At 35.7% G+C, this 24,064-nt stretch overlaps 1 protein-coding gene across 5 annotated transcripts in view; it reads right to left on the minus strand.

The window, feature by feature from the left end:
* The window catches only part of FOXP2 (forkhead box P2), a 632,418-nt gene that overhangs the window by 578,033 nt on the left and 30,321 nt on the right, over positions 1 to 24,064 (minus strand). The window contains exon 2 of one of the 5 annotated variants that reach the window (XM_065939059.1): positions 17,801 to 17,864. The exons of the other annotated variants lie outside the window; for them this stretch is intronic. The gene's annotated coding sequence lies outside the window, so the exon portion shown is untranslated. The remainder of the gene's footprint in view (positions 1 to 17,800; positions 17,865 to 24,064) is intronic. 5 annotated transcript variants of the gene reach the window in all.

The raw sequence follows: 24,064 nt of genomic DNA on the forward strand, positions 1-24,064 counted from the left end.
TGATTTCTGTCTTTGCCTCAAACACCACATTCAATCTGTCAGTGAATCCTGTTGTCTAACTCTTCAAAATACATCCAGAATTTGATCCCTTCCCTCACCTACACTATGATTACCACTCTTCTCCAAGCTCCTACCATCTCTTGTTTGAATTCTTGCAATAAATTCCTAACTAGCTTCATCTTTGCTCCTTCCTTGCCTTCATCCCTACCTCTCTACAGGTTATTTTCAACACAGCATCCAGAGTGACTCTGTCAAGAGGGAAATGATACTGTATTAATCATCTATGCAATGTTCTAGAGTAGCTCACAAAGCCCTATGTTCTCTATCCCTCAATCCCCAATTCTAGCTCCTACTATCTTTGTCATTGCGTGTTCTGCATGAGTTGCCCAATCTGCTTGCCATTTCTCAAAATTCAAGACCATTATGTGTGCTTACTCTCTGCTTAACATTTCAGATAACAGCATACCTCTTGCCTTCACCTTTCAGTTCTTTGCATAAATGCCAACTTTCCAGTGAAGTCTTCCTTGACTATTCCATTTAAAATAGCAAAACTCATCCCATCTCTCTTTCACACACAGACAAACTCCTTTTTGTTTTCTTTTTCTCCAAGACACTTATCATCATCTCACATTCTTTATCTTTTATGATTCATGAGACCACAGTCTAGTCATGAGAGAAGGAATTTCTAGGTATATTGTTTTTCACTCTACCCTCAGTATTAAGAGTGCCTAAGAAGAAATGAGTGAATGAATGAGTGAATGAAAGAAGGGTTCAAGATCATTTCCAAGCTTCTGGCTTATACATTTGGATGGATGATGATGTCAAGACAAAGACTGAATAAAAGAATTGAAAAATCAGGATTATATTCTTTAAAATAAGATAAAACCATAAGTTATTTTATAAAAATGTCAACTTCATTGAGGTTAATAATGTTAATAGGTAATTTTAAAGAAAGCAAGGATGATGTTTAGTCCTAGAAAGTTATTATTTAATATTGTTAATAGTTTAACAAAGCTGGTAAAAATTAAACTATTTCTTTTTCTGAGAGGACATATGATAAAGCCTAACATCTATATAGTCACACTATCCAAGAAAATTATCAAGCTTTATTTTGTAAAGTGATGAGATTATTTTCCACTATAAATCATATAAAATATTTAATATGCCTTGACACCTACTCCCATCCTGCAGGTATTAGACAACGATGAACAAGTGACCAGGGGTCAGTTACAGAAGAGGACAACACACATCCCTGAGTGAATAGCTTCTCTCTCTTGTGGAACACACACAGTTCTGAAGAAACTTCACAACTCCAGTCCTCTTTATAAGAACATATATACATATATAGATGCTTATTTTGAGAATTTAAAAGTAGGCAAAGTTTTTAATGTGCCTCTATTTTAACAGTAAACAGGAAAAAGTTCTTAGTTACACCACCAGCTTGGCAATTCCTGTTTGAAACTATAAAATTATTTTTCCTCTTTTTGCACATCTTTGGTAGCAGACTCTATTGATGTAATTATAATATTCTAAGAGAGCAAGTGATTTAAGAAAAATCATAAAACTGCCCCAATAACCTTTTCTAAAGAGGACACTTAAGACATTTTTCTTTAGGTATACATGTATGGGATTTTTCCAGGGGAGGGTGAAATTCACTAAGAAGTAAGGCTACAAGGAATTTCAATTTTTATATGGCCAAACAAAATCAAGATCTTCCCGATTTTATTCAGCATAATACTTGGTCTTAATAAACTAAAATTTGTAGAGTACTGATGCAAATGGATTCCTCTATACTGATGGGGATAATTAGAGTACAAGAGCTTCACAGGCTAGACATTCTAAGGCAGCCTTTTATCAAAAGCAGTCACTCTACCTCAGTCTGACAGTTAACAACATATGATCTGATAAACAAATACTTTCACACAGAACAAAAGTGCCATTAAAGGCCAAAACTGTCAACACAAATTCCATTCTTGCAACAGAAAAAAATACATAAACTGTTGATCACCTCTGGTTGTCTTAACTAGCATGAAGGTTGTCATGGAAACATTTCTGCGAAGTTCACAGTGATGAAACACAAACATTTCCAGTTTAATTGCTATTAGGTTTAGCAAACCAGAGTTTATTTATACTCAGTGTGCATTATGATAAAATGTAGTAGAAATAAAGCTTATGATGATCTAGCATAACAAAGCCAACATTTTCTTTTAAAAACTTAAATGAAAATGAAATTCAATGGCAGTTTAAACTTTTTCCCAGAAAAATAAATAAATAAATAAATAATTTCCCAATTTCCTCAAATACCTACCCTGATATCTTTGTATTTTTTTTTTCTGTAGTACATGATTTATAAAAATATCTTTGTGTTTTTACTTCTATAGCATGTGATTTACCAAAATACTTACTTTGCACACTAAAAATCAACACACAAAATATATCAAGATAAAAATCTCAGAACGGCAGAAATTTAAATATTCTCAGCTACTTTTTCATATTAAGAATATGCAATTACTAATGTTTAACTAGGAATTTGTTCATTTTGTGGTAATAAAATACTAGGGATGGTTTGCCTGGTAATTTTCTTTCTCCTAACTGCTTCCTAAAAAAAAAAAAAAAGAAAATCTATAAAAATACTGAGGAAAAATAATAGTATAGGCATGGTTACAAAAATACATGGAATCAAATTAAACATATGCTTAATAGGCTGGCTTTTTAATAGCAAATCTTTCTGATGTGTTCTACAGACAGATTTTGTCCTAAAAGTTTGAACAAAGTTTTCTTTGTCCCTCAAGAGAAGTGTTTGGGTTTCATTTTACTACATTTTCATGACACTTAAAGAATATTCTTTAAGACAAAAATAATTTTAACTTTTTAAATTAAATGCCCAATATGTAACCAAAAGTAAAATAATTGTGAGGTACAAGGGAAGAATGAGATAGTTCAAAACTTTATTTCTAGTTAATGACAGAAAAGTAAAGGACTCCCCTGGCGGCTCAGTGGAATAAGAATCCACCTGCCAATGCAGGGAACATGGATTCAATCCCTGGTCCAGAAAGATTCCACATACTGCAGAGCAACTAAGCCCATATGCCACAATTATCGAAGTCCGCGCTCTACAGCCTGAGCTCTGTAACAATAGAAGACACCGCAATGAGAAGACGCATATGACTACAAACGGTAGCACCCCTCTCCCAACTAGAGAAAAACTGCAGCGAAGACCCAGCACAGCCCAAAATAACCTTTTTTTTTTAATAAAAAAGTAAAGATATAGAAAGCAATTAGAGAATAACACAAAGTAAAATACAGTTAAGTTTCAATTATGAAGTTCAGCCTACACTCCCTAGCGGCAAATAGTAAAAAAAGAAATAAACCGGCATAGGCTTCTAAGTTTTCATAGAAAAGGTAATATCACATGACTTAAAGTTATCCATCATTAAATTAAAGGATACTTACTTGAAATATTCTGAAAACATATCAGTAGCCAAAGTGCAATTTTACCATAATTTTTTTAAAATACAATTTTTTAGCCTCAATCTACTTACCAGTCAAAATAAAGTCTGCCATCTGGCTTTGACTCAGAATTGTCCAGTGGCTAACATACTGATTATCTGCAATATCGCTAAACAGCCAATAATGTGTCACTATGGCAAAGATGCACAAACAAGTTGATATCTATTTTATCACCAGGTCACAATAGCATGCATGCAACACACACAATATAATATTATCCTGGTTCACAAAGAAAAAAAAAACAAACATAGAACTTTTAGTTAAAACTTTTGGATTTTTAGTCAGGGTTTTTCCACTAAATATCCAGATTCAGTTATGAATGCTAAGCAGTGTTATTCCTAAGATATCTTCTTCCTCTGCAACTCTAGCCAACTGAGTATTCAACTTCCTCCCCACATTCCTGAATGGAAAGAACAAATCAGAGTGGAAGATGTGATATCTCCAACATACCCAAGTCAAGAAGAAAAGATTCTGGCAGTCAGAGATCTAAGGTATTTCAGACAAAAGCAGCACAGAATGTTTTGTTTGTTTGTTTTAATATCCTAAAAAGAAATGGAGAGTATGAAAAGGGACATAAGGCTAAGTAGCTAGGAAGAAAGAAGCTACTTCAAAATACTGGAGAACTTTACACTATTGTGACTCTGTTTGGTTGTTTAAAAATTCTGAATTTCCCCAGAAGACTTTTAACTGGGTTTCTACTATCAGAAAACATTTATTGAGAGTCTAATTGCACGAACTGCTACACAAAGATATTTACATAGTGATAGTCCTTGGCCACCTCAGGCAAACAGTCGAGTCACTCGAAAAGACACTGATGCTGGTTAAGATTGAGGGCAGCAGGAAAGAGGTGAAAGAGGATGAGACGGCTGGATGGCATCACCAATTCAATGGATATGAACTTGGGCAAACTCTGGAAGATGGTGAGGGATGGGGAAGCCTGGCGTGCTACAGTCCATGAATCACAAAGGGTTGGACATGATTTGGAGACTGAACAGCAAAAGTCCTTTAATTCCCGGGCTTTTAAAAATCTAGATCAAACAACAGTAAAATGGCATGTTCGAGACAATATAGACAATAGACTAAATATCTTTTGTCAATAATTTTTTTTTTAAATTCAAGTTTTGGAGTGTTCAGATTCCTGACTAGTGACTAATTTGAGGGTAAATAGAAACTTTCAGAACTAATTAAATAAAAAATAAAGCTTTAAAAGTACATTAATAATAGGATAGCTATACTGAAAATGTAAGGCCAAGGCTAAGAATCTGCTTCTTAAATAAGAGATGAGTCATTTTGGGGGAGAAAGGATCTTTGCAAGAATTCAGTAATTTACAAGAGTGTTAGTAGTTTCTATCAGGATAAGAGGTGGTGACCTGAAGTTGAATTCCCTGCTTTAACGGCTACATCTCCTTCATTTCAGGATACTACTGAGCCATGATCAACCACAGATGATCATGTTAACTAAAGTAGGAGAAATGCATTGACGAGTTGGAGAAAATCCCTGAGGTTTAGTTGCACATTAAAAAGGAGGTCTTTTGCTAATTCTGACAGTGAAATAGTAATGATTATTGAAATACCCTTAAAATTTATAAGATATTAAGAAGCAAACAAAGCACAAGAGAATTTACCATATACAAATTTCTCATCATTATTCAGTCTATTTTAATCATTAATTCAATGGTCTGTACCTAATATTTGAATATACACAAATAACTATGTCCTGCATCTATCCATTTTCATTGTCAAATTCAGTATAAATTTTCTATCATTATCATTTCTTATTCACAATATATTTAATAAGAACTATGTTCTGTGTATTTCTCTATTTCCTTTATTTATTTTTATTTTCTAATACTGACTACAAACGTACAGCTACTTTGATACATCAAACAAGGAGTACTCTGGAAAAAGGAAGAGGGAAAGTAATAGTAAGAGAAATCATGATTTTAAATTGCTTTTAACTTGCAATAAAGTTATAAGTAGGTTGTGCTTGAGCATTTCTGAGTACAACCTTCATTTATCTCTATGAAGTTGAAGAAAACAAGAAATGTTTTAGATAAAGACAAAATTTACAAACTGGAAAAAAAAAATCTGTCCTTTGCATGTTCTAGCTTGATGCAATCACTTCTAACTCATCAATCTAATGCTTTTTTAGTCTCTTTATATTCTCTGGATATCAAAAAAAGGGAAAGTTCTGACATTATATGCAGTTACCCACTGACAAGTAAAATTAATTACTGATGAGTTTATCCCTTTGGAATTCTACACTTTTATTTATCATTATAGAACAGGTCTTTCCCACCCAAAATAAACATTAGGCATTGCAGCAGGCAGACTCTAAGGTGGCCCACGAGGATCTCCATCACCTGGTACTGGTATTCATGTCTATAAAACATACTTAATCCCACACTCAAGAGGAAGGGATTAAGTGATATAATTTTTAATGAAGGAGATACACCAAAAGTGATGAGATAACACCACCATGATTATATTACATAAGACTGGAACTCCCATCACCCTTACAGACTATTTCTACAAACCTTCTCCTTTGTTGATTTTGATAAAGCAGACTTTCACATTCAGAGACCTACATGGCAAGAAACTGAGGGCTGTCTCCAGTCAATAGTCAGCAAAGAACAGAGGCCCTCAGTCCAAAAACCACAAGGAACTGGATTCTGCCAAAACCATATAAGATTGGAAGTAGATCTTTTCCCAGTTGAACCTTCACATGAGACTACAGCTCTGACTGACGCTGTGACTACAGTTTGTGAGGGACGCTGAAGCAGGGTACCAGCTAAACATGCCCAGATTCCTGAGTCAAAGAAACTACATATGAAATGATTAGTTATCTCATAGTAATTTGATTTTTGCGGTAATTTTTTTTTTTTGCGGTAATTTGTTATGCAACTATAGATACCTAATATAGGCATCAACAAAAAAAGTAAAGAGATTTGAGGAGAGGGAAGTAGAAGATTTGGGGAGAGGGAAGTAGACCTAGTTGAAGGGTAAACCACAGAATTAGTTTGGTTTAATCATTTCAAGATGACATGGGTAGGAATACATGATCTATAATATCTTCCTGCACATAGCTTCCTACCCATCCAGGCTAATCCAGGTTAATGCAATTACCATCTGAATACTAGACAGCTGCCAAAGGACTGGACTTTTTCAAAACAAAATTATGTATGTCCCTTCATGGCCAGATTATTCTACAAGTCTTTCATTTATTTCACTTTAATACATAGCCATGTGTCACTATAAGAACTGCACTGGTTAATATACTATTTAATCATGACTACTGACAGTTTTAGTTGCTAAACTAAAGATTTAAGTCAAAATAATATTCCAGCAACATCAGTTAAGGGAAAGAGGCTTTTATAAAGACTTCTACATTATTACATTTCATGAGAATAAAAGCATTTAAGAAGAGTATATGCTAATCTCACCATGACTATGCATTTGTGCACACACACATCCACATAAATTTATCCACATAAATTCATACTGAGTATGTGTGCTATTATGTGGTTGAATATTTGCATAAATATACCTATCAGGTCTCTATGCATTATTCAAAATTCAGGTCAAGTGTTCATATCCTCTGTACTTTTTTTCCTGAAGCTAATATTAGAATAGATCATTCCCATAGGTTGCTGGTTATAACGCTTAATTCACTTAATCTGCATTATGATCATGTACACACACAGGCGTGCACACACACACACACACACACACACACATGCATCCCCGCTACATTTTGTCTCCTTGAGAGCAATACGAAGTACTCTTCATTTTTAAATTCTTAAAGACATAGCACAGTACCTTCCTTGCCTGCAGAGGCTTTTTTTTTAAGGAATCCATGTGAAACTCAAATAAATTGTTATTTCTTCTTGTTAATCCCTTTAAGAAGTTATGTTCTTCACTGGAACCAAGTTATCTTTTGTTTGATATGCACAATTTTCATAGTACATATGAAAGTGAAAGTCGCTCAGTTGTGTCCAACTCTTTGTGACCTCATGGACTATCCAGTCCATGGAATTCTCCAGGCCAGAACACTGGAGTGGGTAGCCTTTCCCTTCAGGTTTGATCCAACCCAGGGATCAAACCCAGGTATCCCACAAATGAGTGTTTTGTGGAATAATGTGATGGGCATATGCCCAAATTTGCCTAATATCAACCTAAGACCAAGAGAGGGAATCCCTCAGTTGGACAATCTGCTCTAAAATTAAAAAGTGGCTAGGCTTTCTTTGGGTAGGGGGACCATCTAGTGGGAAGGAAGAGCAAGAATTCTGTCTCACTGAACACCAGGGATCCCTGCGCTGGTGACACTTTACAGTCTTCAGCAACAGCGCACGTGCATACTGATTGTCGTCCGACTCTTTGCAACCCCACGGACTGTAGCCTGAAAGTCTCCTCTGTCCATGAAATTTTTCCGGCAAGAATGCAGTGCCTGCAAGAATGGAGCGTTTAACTATTACTTTCTCCAGGGGATCTTCCCCACCCAGGGATCGTACCCAGGTCTCTTGCTTTGCAGGTAGATCCTTTACTGTCTGAGCCACCAGGGATGCCCCCAACGAGCAGGAAACAGACTGAAGCTTCTGTTTTGAGGCTGCATTTAACAGGACAGCCACACACTCACCTCACTGCCTCTTATATCACTTGGCCTTGGACAAAGAAAGATAAAACACAGTCTGTAACGATGAAGACCTCAAAGTCTACTGGAAAGTCTACTTGACAGATTGTGTCAAGTTATGATATAGATTAAAACGGAGTCCTTTGGGAACTGAGAAATGGCAACACACTAATGCAACCAAATAAATAAATATCCCAATATTAGAAGAAATCCCAGGAAGCTTAGGAATCTGCCCCAAAAAAGAATTAAAAATTTAGAACTAAATTATGGAATGATTTTAACAAAAGCATCATGATTTGATCCCCATGATTAGAATAAAAGCCAATTGCTTTCAAGAAGCTACATAGTATATTATCCCTTTTAAATCCAAGCACGGATAGTATTTAACATGAAAATGACCATAGTTTTATTAGAACAGCACCACTAAGTTTGTAGTTAGGTCTGAGGGAGAGCAGACTGAGTTAAGCAAATCTCAGTATTCTTTTCCTTACAAGCCTACGTCCTCCCCAGGGCCAAACAATGTATCTCCAACCACGTTGGCTGTGGTTGGAAGATATATTTACATTATGCAAATTTTACAGGCAAACACACACACACACACACACACACGATGAGATAAAAATGGGAGATAAGCCCATAAAAGGAAAATCAAGTCAAAAATATTTTGATAAATCAGCTCCTAAGCATATATGCTCATTTTGTAAATTCTCCCACAATTTCATACAGAAGACTAATTTCATCTTGTCAAAAAGTCTTTTAATGTATGTAAACTTCCCAGAAGCATGGATTCTGTTATAGCTTAACATAATGTCAAAAATCTGTTTAATAAGAAAATGCTGTGTATGGCAGAAGACTCAAATACTTACTTTACAAGGATTTTTTCAATGTTCTACAAACATTTATGTACTTCAGAATAAACACAAGACCTTTATCAAACTTTTGCATTTCATACTGAACATTTTGTTTATACACAAAGCTGAGAGAAGTATCAAAGTTGTCTATTTAAAATTTATAAATGTGTAATCTGCAACTAGTCACAGAGAACCAGATTATATTCAAACAAGCTACTGACACATTAGCAAACATCACATTATAAAAAATCAATATATGGTGGTAAAAACTCTTTATAATTAAAATATATTTTACTAAATAAATGATAAATGCATAACAGTTGGCTTTTTGTACTGGTACTTTCATTAATTAAAAAACAATATTTTTATTGCTATGCAATATATGTAGCTGACCACATAAAAAGTGGTAAAACCTAGGAAATATTTGTTTATTATAAAATTTCCAGTGGCTTGTTAATTTCTTATTTTGACTGTAAACTGTACTTTATCTCAATTCAATAATGTCAGCTTCAATAAATCAGAATAAGAACAGGCAAGTAAACTTGTGGAAAAATCAAGAAATATAAAACATTAATCACAATGTTGTTAATTACACTTGCTGGAAACATACAAGTGAGTCACTTTTGCATAAAATTTATAACTGATGAGTACCACACCACTCCTTAAAAATTGTGTATAATTCAAATGCTACCTATACTATCGCATATGAAAAGCTTTAGATCTACTAAGCTTTCATGCTGATCCATCAGCTTAGAAAATGTTTGTAAAATTTTTTAAAATGCAGTGTAAACATTTCAGCCCTGAACCTTCTTTCTATGCCTTTGAACCTTCTCTTTCATGTGCAATACCTGAAGGCCCACTGAGAATAACTGCTGAAAGCCCCAAAGATTGGTAAAACAGAATTTCTGACTCAGGAAATAAAGATCAGCTGAATAGGATTCCCATATGGCAATCCAGATCAATGGAAAAGCAAGCCCAGAAATTTACAGTATCTATCCTACACAGTACAACATGAAGGTTGTATTTCATTGCTGGTAACAAAACTCCCAGTGGCCAAGAATGAAAAAAAAAAAAAAAAAAGGAGATACAAAAATTGTAAATCCAGTAATAAGAAACTACACTTTATTTTGACATTTTGCTTTAAGTGGAATTAAAAACAGTGCCTTTATTTGGTGTCACTGATATGGTAAACAATTCCTGCAACCAAACTATTGCATTCTGCTGAAACAACTAAAGCAGTAATGAGACATGGATTAGTATTTAGGGAAAATCCTTACACATTTCCAGCAACTATAATCTTAGATGGTGATGATTTCATATGCTTTATGCCAAGAAAAATAATGATTTACTTCGCTTGTGAAGAAAAACTCAGAATACACCTATCAATAATTTATAAACAAATTATAAAGTCCGGGACAGTTTATTACAACACTCTTAAATTCTGATGTACTGAATAATCCATGTGGAACAAGAATTACCTCTACAATACTGCTACTGGGTGGCACTCCAGTTGATATTTCAGTTCCTTAAGTAGCATGCACTACCTCATAAGGCAATCCTTTCCCTTTTTGGACATGCTTTTATTCTCAGCATATCTGGAACTGAGTAATTTGCATCTGTTTGGTCCTATTCTGACTACTGTGCTACATACATTCCCTGTTCTACATAACTATTCTCTTAAATATTGTGTACCATCGACTCTCCCCGTCTCTTTAACACTGCACTAAACAAAGAGACCCTGATGCTGGGAGGGGTTGGGGGCAGGAGGAGAAAGGGATGACAGAGGATGAGATGGCTGGATGGCATCACCCACTCGATGGACATGAGTTTGAGTAAACTCCGGGAGTTGGTGATGGACAGGGAGGCCTGGCATGCTGAGATTCATGGGGTCGCAAAGAGTCGGACAGGACTGAGTCATTGAACTGAACTGCAACAACCCAGTTCCTTACTCCAATCTTCCTGCAACATTGTTTCCCAGTTCTTTGAAACTATGTTTATCTCCAGACACAACTTCAGTTTTAATTACAGAGTGACATTCAAAATTTAATACAGTACTACAGATAGGTTTACCCATTTCACAACATTCTCTGCATCTCATCTAGCCACCATGTTTTTGTGGGTTTGCATTAGACTTCTACAGTAAAGACCCATATATTCATTGACCACTAGATCTCTTCTCTTGGATTTCTCAAACTCAGAATGTAAAAAATTGAATTTATCCTCTCCCTGCCCTTCACTTCTCCACTTCATCACACTCCAAATATATATCACCTCCTAATTTTCCTACACAGTACCAGTGTCTAGGCTAGAAATGGTTAATCTATGAGCACTCAATCCACCTCCTTCACCTCGTATCACCCAAATCCATCAAATCTACCATTCAGTTCAAGAGTCTGGGCTCTAAGACAAACAGCTGGAGTCTAAATCATTGCTCTGCCCTAAGCAGTTGTGTGGCCTTAACAAGTAACTTGGCCTCTCTGTGACTCAGTTTCCCCATTTTATAAATGTTAATAAGATAATTTGCCTCATAAGGCTGCTGTAAGGACTAAATTAAATCATATACCCAATGTGCTTGGTAAAGTGATCAGTCTAAAGCTCATAATGCACAGCAAATATTAGTCACTATTATAATCATTATCACTGCCTTACTATATCTCATATCTATTATTCTCATCACTGCTTATTATTTAGCTCAGGTCCTTCACTGTTTTTAATCTACATTACTGTTGCAGCTTCAAACTGTTGTCTCTACTACCCTTTTTGCTATACTCTTTTATACATAACTTTGATCATGCCATCTCCTAGTTCCAAACGCTTTGATGGTTTACTATCACTTTTAGGTTAAAGGCAAATTATTGAATGTGATATACAAAACCCTGGGTAAGATGATAAATTTCTCTAGCCACATTTATCAGCTCTGTTCTAACATATGATGCTTGAGCCACAGTGACTTATCGCCTCTGTTCTTCTAGCATGTGATGTCTGAACCACATCTGATCAACTGTAATTTGCTCACAATTAGAAATTCTCAACCTTTTTTTTTTTTTGGTGTGTTACTAAAAGTGGCCAAACTACTCAGAGATTCTGCTCCTCACCCACCTAAACATCCCATCTTGTGAATGTTCATCTTCCAAAAGAAAAGGACTAAACAATAGGAGATATCATTATACAGGAATGTTTTCATGGGTGGTCTACGTGTCTGCTTTAGCAAGAATGATATTTTTTAGTCGCTAAGTCATGTCCAACTCTTTTGTGGCCTCATGGACTGTAGCCCACCAGGTTCCTCTGTCCATGGAATTTCCCAGGCAAGAATGCTAGAGTGGGTCACCATTTCCTTCTCCAGGGGATCTTCCTGACTCAGGAATCAAACTTGTGTCTCCTGCATTGGCAGGTGAATTCTTTACAACTGAGTCATCAGGCGAGTCCAGCAAGAATGATACAGACTGGTTTTATTCAAAGTATGGCTGAAAAACCAGCAGCATTAACATCACCTGGGAGCTTGCCAAAACTGCTAATTACCAGACCCCACACCGACGTGCTGAAGTAGAGTTTCTGCGGATGGGGCCCAGAGGTCTCTTTTGTAATAAGCACTCAGATTCCTACTCATGCCAGCATTTGAGAAGCTCTGATGAAAATCATGCATGGTTTGTTTTTCACTCATGATTTACCAACAATAAGACATGCAAGAGCTAAAAACTACTACTGATACAAGTATGAATTAACACTGAAGGATACAATCCTGAAAAAATAAGATGATGAATCTATACTAATCATTTATAATTCAGACACAAAACAGCAGCAAACACCATGACCAATTTAAGAGAGCCCAGATGATATATTGATAAAACATTCTTGAAGAAAATACTGGTAATTCCAGCCACCTGTTTGTTGAGTATGAGCAGTTGGAGCTTTACAACTTATCAAGTATTTCATTGCACTTCGATTTCTGATGAAATACTAATATCTTGTAGCAGGCTCTAGTAATGAGTTGCATTTTGACAATGTTATATATATTTTAGTAAGCTTTAATATCCAACTTAGACTACTAGTAAGTATGAACGACAGTCCATGGGGTCGCAAAGAGTCGGTCATGACTGAGCAACTAAGCATAACACAAGCAGTCCTTAGTTGTTCAGAGAAGTAAAAACCTATGCAAATTTTTTTCACTCAAGAGAATGGAAGAACAGATTTGCATTTGGGGATTAATTTAATTATAAAATGGACTGTTCTTTCCAATCAGGAGATGACCAACCACTTTGTCAATTATTGCTTGAAAGAACCAGAAAAGCCTTCATTTTCAACACTGGTACATGAAACAATCTGCCGGTAACAATGCAGAGTTTTCTTCTGGGAAGCCTCTCCTCTCCCCATTCACCCATTCTGTGGAAGCAATTTCTTCTCTGTCTACCTCTAACATGCTGTGCCAACCTCTGTAACTGTACTTACTGTGTAGTGAAAAATCTGTTAATTTTTGTGCCTGTCAAGATCTTCTCAAAGCTTGATTCTGCCTAGGTAAAGACAGGAGTAGTCAAAAAAATTCTTGGTTGATATATAACCAGTCATTTACTATACCTGTCTATTCTTAGCTTCCTCACATACTTTTTATATCTTCAGTCATTCTGAAAACCATTAATTTTTCCCATTTTTAAAATCATGCTTTAATGATGACAAATTTCACACAGAATAAGAAATTATGCATAAGGGCAGTATGAGGGGCATAAATCCTCTATTAATTCATTCATAATCTGGAATGAGAGCACAGTTTCTATTAAAACTTCACATTCTTTTTTGCCATTCTTATTCATAAATGTTACAAAACATTCAACCACTGTGAACCCAAGAAACAGTGGGTGGAAATACAGTAAAGGCTATGGTAGAAACACAACTAGAGTGGGAATTAAAAGATCCAGGTACTAACCTCAGCTTGATTAATAAACACTAGACCCCGATGCTGGGAAAGATTGAAGGCAAAAGGAGAAGTGATGACAGAGGATAAGATGGTTAGATAGCATCACCGGCTCAATGGACATGAACTTGAGCAAACTCTGGGATATAGTGGAGGACTGAGGGGCCTGGCATGCTGCAGCCCATTAGGTTGCAAAGAGCTGGACCCAATTTAGCAACTGAAGAACAGCAACAACAAGAAACTATCCTAATTTATCAAGATCTCAGATCTCCAATTCTAAAATACAAATTTAAAGTAATTCATGGGATATAATGAAAGCACTTGTCCCAGAGGTGGCTATAAAGATCAAAAAAGTGATGCAAATAATGTATATTGTAAACATTCCTAACAGCATTCACTATTATAATCATGTAACAACAAATAAGGGACTATAGGGTTATGCAAAACAGAATCATTTGTTAAGTAAAAATTTTCTCTTGAAACACCAAAATCATTTTCAACTGCCTGGTTTAGAGAGTTATTTAGACACAGGCTCTTTACTAAAGATTCTGCAATCAACTCTGAATACTTGCCATGTAAAAAAAAAGAAAAACAAGCTGGGATGGGAGAGGGGAGGTGTTATCCCAGCTTCAAGGGGATAGTCCCCAAAGGATAATCTTAGATTGAGAGATAGGGAGGCATGAGTGCCCTTGAAGGAGGCAAAACAAAATGTCAAAGCTTGAGGAGCTTGAGGAGGAAGTGATTCTCTTGTAAAGACAACCCCTCACCAAATCCTCCTCACCTTCCATCAAATCGCTCTTCTTTCACATGAATTTTTAACCATAATTACCCTATGCATTTAAAATTTAATCTCATATACCTTACTATTATTTTTTCTTACTGTATGCTGTATTTTCTTACCCAACTTTCAGCTTCTATTCTTTGTGTCACATTTTTATTCAATTAACTCTTACCCCTAATTTCCAGAGTTCTAATACTAATCTTTTTTCCCCTATTGCTCTCATTTACAGCTGTAATTTTAAATATCTTGAGAGCTACCATGTCTTAGATGTTTTCAAATTTTTACTTTGACTTTTGATTTTAATACTATTTTAGTCTTCTTGAACATTTTCTCTGTGTCATTTTTTTTTAATTTATTTTTTTATTTTTCAGTGGGTTTTGTCATACATTGATATGAATCAGCCATATAGTTACACGTATTCCCCATCCCGATCCCCCCTCCCACCTCCCTCTCCACCCGATTCCTCTGGATCCCCCCAGCCCAACGGGCCCAAGCACTTGACTCAAGCCTCCCACCTGGGCTGGTGGTCTGTTTCACCACAGATAATATACATACTGTTCTTTCGAAACATCCCACCCTCCCCTTCTCCCACAGAGTTCAAAAGTCATTTTTGCATTCAATTTATTTATTTTTTATGATACCTGTTTTTAGGGCCAGCAAAATAAGTCCAGAAAAGAGCCTAAAGAAAGTTCTTATAAGGCATGGCCGTTCTTACAAGGTATAAGTTCTTATGGTATAAAGTTCTTATGGTATAAGTTCTTATAAGGTTCTTAGAAGGTATGGCAGCTTTCTTTTTTGCAACTTCTTCTGCCACTCCGATTCCCCAAGAGATTCACTGGCCTAGTCCTGGATGGCTCTCCAAAAGACCTTTAGCTCTCATGGGACAAAGCCCACTAATCACTGCCCCCAGGGCCACAAGGCTCACTCGGCATTAAATGGCATCTGGATTTGCTCCAGTGAAGTTGTTAGTTAACTTTTCATGTTATCCAGGCTTTATGCAAGCTATCCTGTGTATTTTAAAATTCGTAACTCCAAAATATGTAACAAATAGTATTTGGGTCATTATGAACTAAAAGACATGAGGAACCATTATAACCAGAGGTATAATATGAAAATAAGTGTTTGGTTGCTATGTTATAGAACCTACTAGAGAGGTATAAAAGTGTCCATGAAGAACACCATCATTCCTTCAATAAATATACATTAAGCAACTACCCTGTGTCTATACTCTGGAAGACACTGATATAGCAAGGAAAAAAAGAGAATAAGAAAATCCCTATATCAGAAACATGGACAATTAATACATATTTCAAAAGACCATATTGCATTAGCCAAGCAAGAGCTGGGAATGTCTTAGACAACGACAGTGGTTCTGGACATAGAGAAAAGCAGATTCACTTAGGTGATACTTAGGTAGTCAAAGGGACACAATAATTATTGATCCAAAACAAAACAGCCATATAAGTTATGTTCTTTTTCTGTTTCACACAAGGTTTATAAATTTTCATTTGCTTGAAGTAGAGAACTCATTTATTATCTTTATTTTGGTTCTTCCAAGATTTCAGTTTTCCTCTTTGGTTACTGTTTTCAATCTCTGATTCTCTAATGCAAGTAAAAACTTTAGAATAATACAACTTCAATATTTTCAGGTCACCAGGCTCTCAAATCCTCCAGCTATCACTATTAGGTTCATTCTAAGAGCTGAACATCAATAACTATAAGACACTGTGGGACTAGAAATAACACAATTAAACCTTCTGGAAGGAAAGTAATGTTTTATATTCCAAATAAGAAAGTCAAAGCAGAAAGATTTTCCAGGAAGAGATGTATAGTACACTGTTGAAAGCATTCAAATCTGTAGCACAATGAGAAATTAGGGATTAAACACATAAATTTGGAGTTTTTGTGTCAAAGAATTTAACTGACGTTGTGGAAATGAATAAAGTCAAATAGGAAACTGTATAATAATAAAATTTTTAAAAGAGTACAATATACCTTAGTCCTTCTCATAATCAAGCTCACCGAGTTGTGCTTTGAAGATATGTCTTTGGGCTTTACAGAAATACACAAAAGATTCCTTCAGAAAATCTATTGCTGGAATGTGGTCAAGGACATAGCCCCCTTTATATATATATTACTCATTATTCTCTTCTGTTAAGGCCTGACATGAGAGATCTCTTACAGAATTTAGTCCAAGGAATGGCATTCCCTTTCCTGAAGAATGCTATTCTTCCTTTTCAAAATGGATGCTCTAAAACTAACTGCATTCCACTTTAACTACTAGGAACCTCAGAAGCAAATTAGGAGCTTAACTACAGGTTTCCTGGTCTGCTTTCGGTAGACATCTGCCATTATTTTCACTTTCTGTACTGCATCCTGTAGCTGCATGGATTCCTATATTCGTTTATCAATTGCTGCAAACAACTCCCAAGCTCAGCAGCTTAAAACAACAGTTTATTTCTGATAAGTCTGTGAGTGAGGTGTGTGGTTCTTATACAGACCTGGAATAGGCTCACTTTGCAGCTGCACTCACCTGGTAGGTTAGCTCTGGCAGAGTTCCCTTGGGCCCAGTAGGCCTTGAACAGACTAGATGTCTCCATATGGCCTTTCGTCTTCGGGAGGCTAGAACAAGCTTCTTCACAGGGTGACAGTGGCATTCCAAGAAGGCCAGCACTTATCATCTGTCTACTTGCATCATATGTCCCACTGGCCAAAGTGAGTCAGTCACATATATAATAAGCCAGAGTCACTGTGTACGTGACTCACTGCAGACAATTAACGTGGCCTTCCTAATACGGCTATTATTAATACTTACTTCTCTTGCAATCCTCCTAATACTTGAATGTTATTCTTTAAGAAAGTTTATTTCCTATCTGCTCCATATCTTATCTTTTTAAGAGCTAAAATATTCCTTATGGATGTTCTAAGCTCATACTAGTCCAACATATCAGTGAATGAATGCTTATGTAGGATTCAAAAGTATTTTAAAATTTAAAATATACCATATGCCACAGCAAATGCTCACTCCCAAATTCTTAAAGATCTCATAAAAGGAATAAAAATTCCTTTGAATTTAAGTTGCAAAAGCTTTTACAAACATTAGTGCCAATCAGTTCCCTCACCATGAAGAAATGCCTCAGTTCCACTGATGATGTTCCACACTCAAGTTCTTGAGGTACTCTGTACCTGTAATCAATAGCAAATGTATTATCATAAAGTAGCCAAAATGCCTGAAATCTCAAAGTCAGAAAAAGAACCATTATCTGCATGAAGTACTTCTACACCAACTACTCCAATTAGCAAGCCAAGAAGATGCTGAAAAAAAATTAAAATGTTAATCTGAAGAACAGTAAATAATATAAACAAAATGCCAAAAAAATCACCGAAGAATAGGTGTAAAGATGAAAGAAATTCATTAAGCTTGTTTCATCTTACAAGTATTTTTAAGATACCTTACACAACTTTAAAGATAAGTTGAACAGGCATTAAAAAATTAAACTATTAAAGACATGACTATACTTCTTGTGACTAGTTTTAATATGTACTCTCATATCCCACTGGCTTTTTTTAAAACACCAATTTCAAATTCAAGATTGTATGTTTTTATGAAAATACATAGACTTTGGAAAAAGATGCGTGTGTATATGACTTAAAGGGTAACCAAACTGGTATCAGGTAAGGTGGATCTCTGGACTGCCAAGGTCTGCACTATGACTGGGGCACACATAACTAAAAAAAAGTCAAAACAGCCCTTCTGGCTGCAATTATGATGCCAAACAAGATGCTGTTCTGTGAATAGGTGGCAAAATGCTTCAGAGATTTTTCCACCAGGGTAGACAAAATGTGGAATTTTACTGATGCACAGTAGACTTTTTTTGTTGTCGTTAAATTAGGCCAACAGCAGAGTTATTTTTAGATTAGTTACTTCACTTTCTCTTCTTAATGGGCTGGTATACAAAATAGGACAGAAAATGCACCATATGCCGCAGCAAATGCTCAAATCCTAAATTCTTAAAGCTCTCATGAAAATAAAAGATATCTCTATCTTAAAATATGAGACTTCCATTCAGATGCAGTTAAGACTATAACTAATCTGACAGATATTTATCAGTTAACAATAAATAAATTATATATCTTTACTTCAAAAACTAATAATTTGGAGGGTTTTTTTCCTTTCATCCTTTTTTAGTAAAATAAATAAGCTGTAAGGAAAGAGATAAAGTGTGAATGAATGCACTGACTTAGATTTATGATTAAAAGTTAACATTTAAATCATAGAGCATTCTCAAATCCTACAGTGACTAACATAGCTCTTGATTTCCTCAAGTTACAAAATTTAGATGACTCATCAACTTGCTCTTTCATAAACTCAACCTAAAGCCTCTTCAGGAAGGCTTAATTTTATAGAAAGATAAACTTTTAAAACTTACTCTTTGGAAGTGTGCTTGTTGCATGGGCTGCAACAGTGCCAAAGAGGACTCAGGCCCTACCTGTCCCTGGCTCTGTGGTCTGCTGGAAGCAAACACTGCTAACTGCCCTCAGCAGAGGGACCACTTCTGAACATCTAATGCCCACCAGACTGTACAAGACACTTAGCCTGAAACACTGATTAACCCCACAACAACAGATGAAGCAGGACCCTCACTGTTCCCCAAATTTACAAATAAGGACCATAAATCCCAAAGGTTAAATATTTTTTCTAATATACTAGTAGGCTCAACCCTAAGCAAGAAAATAAACATGACTGTGATACTGTAAAAAAAAAAATAAAAAAGAAATATATTCTTTGTATTTCAACATGATGGCATTCTCATTTTATGATTGCAATCATGCTCCACAAAACTATACTATTATTTTGATTTACACTATTACAAATTATGAAGATGACACAGAATGCATAACATTAAAAACATATAAATGTACATAATATATAATGTTGGTAAAAGTTAACTGCTTTAAAAAGAAATTCTTCCCACTTTTATTAATGACATATATAATTCAAATGATATTATGAAATTTAAAAAATTAAACAGATTAATAAAGTCAACAAACATCTTTAATACAGCAAAATAATTCATCATGTTCTTTGAAATGCCCTGATTTTATTAAAGTAACTAAAGTGCAAGACAACAAACTGGTGTCTAAACCCACCTCACACAGTTTACAATTGAGATGAGAAAATGAAGTTCTTATCCCCTTTTTAAAAAAGTAAGTAAAATATCTAATGTCTTAATATTATTTTATTAAGATATAGTCTTGTGAGTTCATCAAATGTTAAATGTACAGTTTATGTTTTTCCCTAAAAACAGGGCAGATGAATAGTGCTATAGCTCACCATTTTAAGTAATCTAGCTTTGAAACGATTAAATGTAGAAATTAAATGAAACAACTTTAAACCAATACTGATATTTAGGCATAAACATTAATTGCTAAATAACACTGGTATGCTGAAAAGTTGGACTTTTCCATCAAAACTATTTTCACATGTAACTTCAAGAGATAAAATGTATGATGAAAAACTAGGAAACCTAAAGAATATCATGATTGCTTTAAATGTTATTAAACCAGCAGTACTAATGAACTTCATGTATAAAGGCTACCTTGCACGTGCATGCTAAGTGGCTTCAGTCATGTCCAACTCTTTGTGAGCCTATGGACAATAGCTGATGCATACAGAATTTTTACAGTTAAAAATACACTTAAGATAATTGGCATTTTGATATAATCCTGAACACCTTAATTCTGAGATATAACCTCTAAGAATAATCAAGTCTAATAGCGAGAAAAAAAATACTAGGCTGAACACAAGGAGAAAAAGTATTCTAAAAACTTTAAAGAAATCATAATACCTTGCCAATAAAAGTGTTAACAAAAGCAAAAAACTGAATAACGAAAAATGTCAAAGGCTGCTTTTAGAGACAACAGACTTTGATTGGGAAAGAGGAACAGAGAGTTTATATGCATCCAAACTTCATCACACTTTGTGGCAGACACTGGTCTTGGTCCTAAAATGAAATTCCATGTCTAAATTACTGTTAAGCAATTTTTATATAGCCGGGTCATTAATTTTAAAGAGATCAACCCTGAAAATAAGAAACAAGAAAAAGACGAAGTCCTCTAAATAAAATTATAATGCTAGACTTTTATTGAACATTAAACCTGGTTCATACCCTTTTTTTCCATCAAGTAAATAATCAACCTGAAAGGTATATGGAAAAAAAAAAAAAAAAAAGCAACTTTAAAGAAGTAGCAAAATGTCCTGACATTCTTATCAGTTGATGTGACTATATCTAAGCACTTTATTTTTTTATCTTTCTCTGGTTGCTAAATTCACATTTAAGACTAATTTCAGACTAATTTCAGACTAATTTCAGACTAATTTCACCGTATATTTACTTAAGAATTTTCCTAAAGTTGAGTTCTAATAAAGTACAATGAAAGCCCAATCTTTTATAATTTATGAAAAAATTATTTCTAGAGTTGGACTAGATCTTGAAAACTGTATTACAGAACTTGGGCATTGGTTTCAATTCATCTATTATTTCCACTCGAAATGAGGCCCCTCCCATAACACAATATTGCTAGAATAGTTACCAAGCACACACAGTAACCACTTTCCGAGCATGTGCTTTTTATTAGGGGATCACTAACATATGCTCCCAACATCCACAAGCTACAGAATATGTACCACTTGCCAAACCTTTCTTCCACTGAGCACATATCTACTCAGTAAATTATTTCCAGACGAATGGGAAAGGGAATTATGTTTCTTTGACTAAATTATCTAATGATGTTCCTAGAACTGAAAGAGAGGGAAGAGACATATGTGTGAAACATCTTCAAAATATTCTTCCTAGCTGTTCCTTAGTGCCTGAAACCTGCAAGGAAAAGTCCAACGTTTCCAACCTCATCTCCTCAATGTGCACATATCAAACGGCGGTCAACAGAGGACACAAGACAGTGTATTACAAGATACAGCGGTACTTCTGAAGAGTTCATATCATAGAACACTACGGACCAGGCCATAAAAGAAGACTCTAATTCCAAGAGAAACTAGTAATTAGCTTTATTATAAAAGTAGAACATTACTCCATTTCTGAACCAGAAAAACTGACTTCCTAAAAAAAAAGTCAAGAGTAAAACTTCTCAGCTTAGCTATAGGCTCAGTAAGAAGTTCTCAGAACAAAAGAGCAGCAACCCAATAAAAGTACCTAAAATACCAAATTAAATGAGATGGAGATCATGGTATCCAAATTCATTGCTGAAATGCAAGAAAAATACTAACAGGGGAATCAGACTGATACCCAGAAAGGAAAAATCTTTTAAATTTATTATGTAATACTGTTTATAAAACATACTGCTCCAGAAAATAAGAATTCATTGCAATGATGAATTTATTAATTTAAAAATATCAATTTTAAAGCCAAGTAATATGGTATAAGACTTTGAATGAATATGGAAAAGAAAATACTGCAAAACTGAGACAATCTTAAATTGGGGCAACATCTAGTTTTGCCACATCTAATAGCTTCAGAGAACTTCATGAATAAACAATTGTAGCTTCACTTGCAAATACCACAAACAAAATTCAAAATTAATTTTTAAGCTTCAGGTTTCAAGTTTCCAAGGATATACTGGTTCAGGCAGAGACAATATTTGACTTCTGAGTACCTCCACAAAATCAGATTTTTCTCTAAAGAATATTCCTGGATCAGCTCTTTGTAACTCAATTGCCTAACCAAAGGGGGCAAGAAATGAGGAACAGGATCTATTTGCTTCTGGTAAACTGCCTATTTCCCTTTCTTCCAGATCCTCCGAATTCATGGAGTCTGGTATGAGGAATGTTCCCTTAGCTGAACGGGTGGCTCCATCCTAAACTCTGGCACTGTTTTTTAAGATGAAAACAAACAAAAACAAAGCCAATAAATGAAACAGCCCTGCAGGGAAAAAAAAAAAAAAGAAAAAGGAGGGCGGAGCTAGGAAAGAGCATAGTTTTGTGATCCATCGTTACCACTGAAGGGAAGGGCACTTACTATCTGGCAACTACCACGTGGGAAAGTGTGTGTGTGTGCGCGTGCGCGCGTGTGCGTGTGTGTGCGTGTGCGTGTGTGCGTGCGCGCGTGTGCGTGTGTGTGCGTGTGCGTGTGAGTCACTCGGTGATGTCCGACTCCTTGCGACCCCGTGGACTCCAGCCCACCAGGCTCCTCTGATCATGGTATTCCGCAGGCAAGAATACTGCTGTGGGTAGCCATTCCCTTCTCCAGGGGATCTTCCTGACCCAGGAATCAAACCGGGGTCTCCTACACTGCAGGCAGATTCTTTACTAACTGAGTCACCAGGGAAGACCATAGGAGACCTTACAAATGTTATTTTTAATTCATACCCAAAGGAAAAAAAAAAACCCACTATGTAGAATTTTCATCCATATTTTACAGATAAGAAAATCAAGTTCAGAGGTCAAATAACTTGACCCAAATCACACAGCCAGCATATGCCTCTGCCTCTCCATCTATCTAATCCCAAGCTCCCTTCTTGCCATGATGTCAAGCCCACATCTCAGTTAACAAATATTCCTGCTGGGCTTCCACGATGTGCACCCGTGCTACAAAGAACTATGAGAGACACAGGAGACATCACCTTTGCCCTCCAAGCAGTTAACGTCCCAGAGACATTCTGAAGACTCAGATGCCGAATCCATGGGAGGCAGTGTGCTTTACGGAGAGGGAAGAACACTAGACTATGGGAAGGGAGATGACTCACTCTGGATTGCACCACTTCCTAGCCACACAACCTTGAGTAAACAAGTATTTCTGTTATTTTCTCATTATCAGAGAGCATAGACTATAACATCTGCTTTAATGATCTCACAGAATTAGTTCAAAGATCCAACTGATTAAAAAAATTATAGAATAGGAGAAAATATTTGCAAATGAAGCAACAGACAGGGTTAATTTCAAAAATACAAAAACACTTCAAACAACTCAATATCAACAAAACAAACAAACCAATCAAAAAATGAGCAGAAAACCTAAATAGACATTTTTCCAAAGACATACAAATGACCAACAGGCACATGTAAAGATGCTTAGCATCTCCAATTATTAGAGAAATTTAAGCCAAAACTACAACGAGGTATCGCCTCACACTGGTCAGAAAGGTCATTGTCAAAAACTCCACAAATAACAAATGCTGGAGACAGTGTGGAGAGAGGGAACCCTCCTACACTGTTGGGAAGGTAAACTGGTGCAGCCACCATGGAAAACAGTATGGAGGTTTCTTTAAAAACCAAAAAGAGAACCTCCATATGACCAGTAGTCCCATTCCTGGGTATATATATAGAGAAAACCATAATTAGAAAAGATATACCTAGGGCCTACATACGTGCA

This window comes from Muntiacus reevesi, chromosome 6 (genome assembly GCF_963930625.1).
Source record: "Muntiacus reevesi chromosome 6, mMunRee1.1, whole genome shotgun sequence".
Taxonomy (NCBI): domain Eukaryota; kingdom Metazoa; phylum Chordata; class Mammalia; order Artiodactyla; family Cervidae; genus Muntiacus; species Muntiacus reevesi.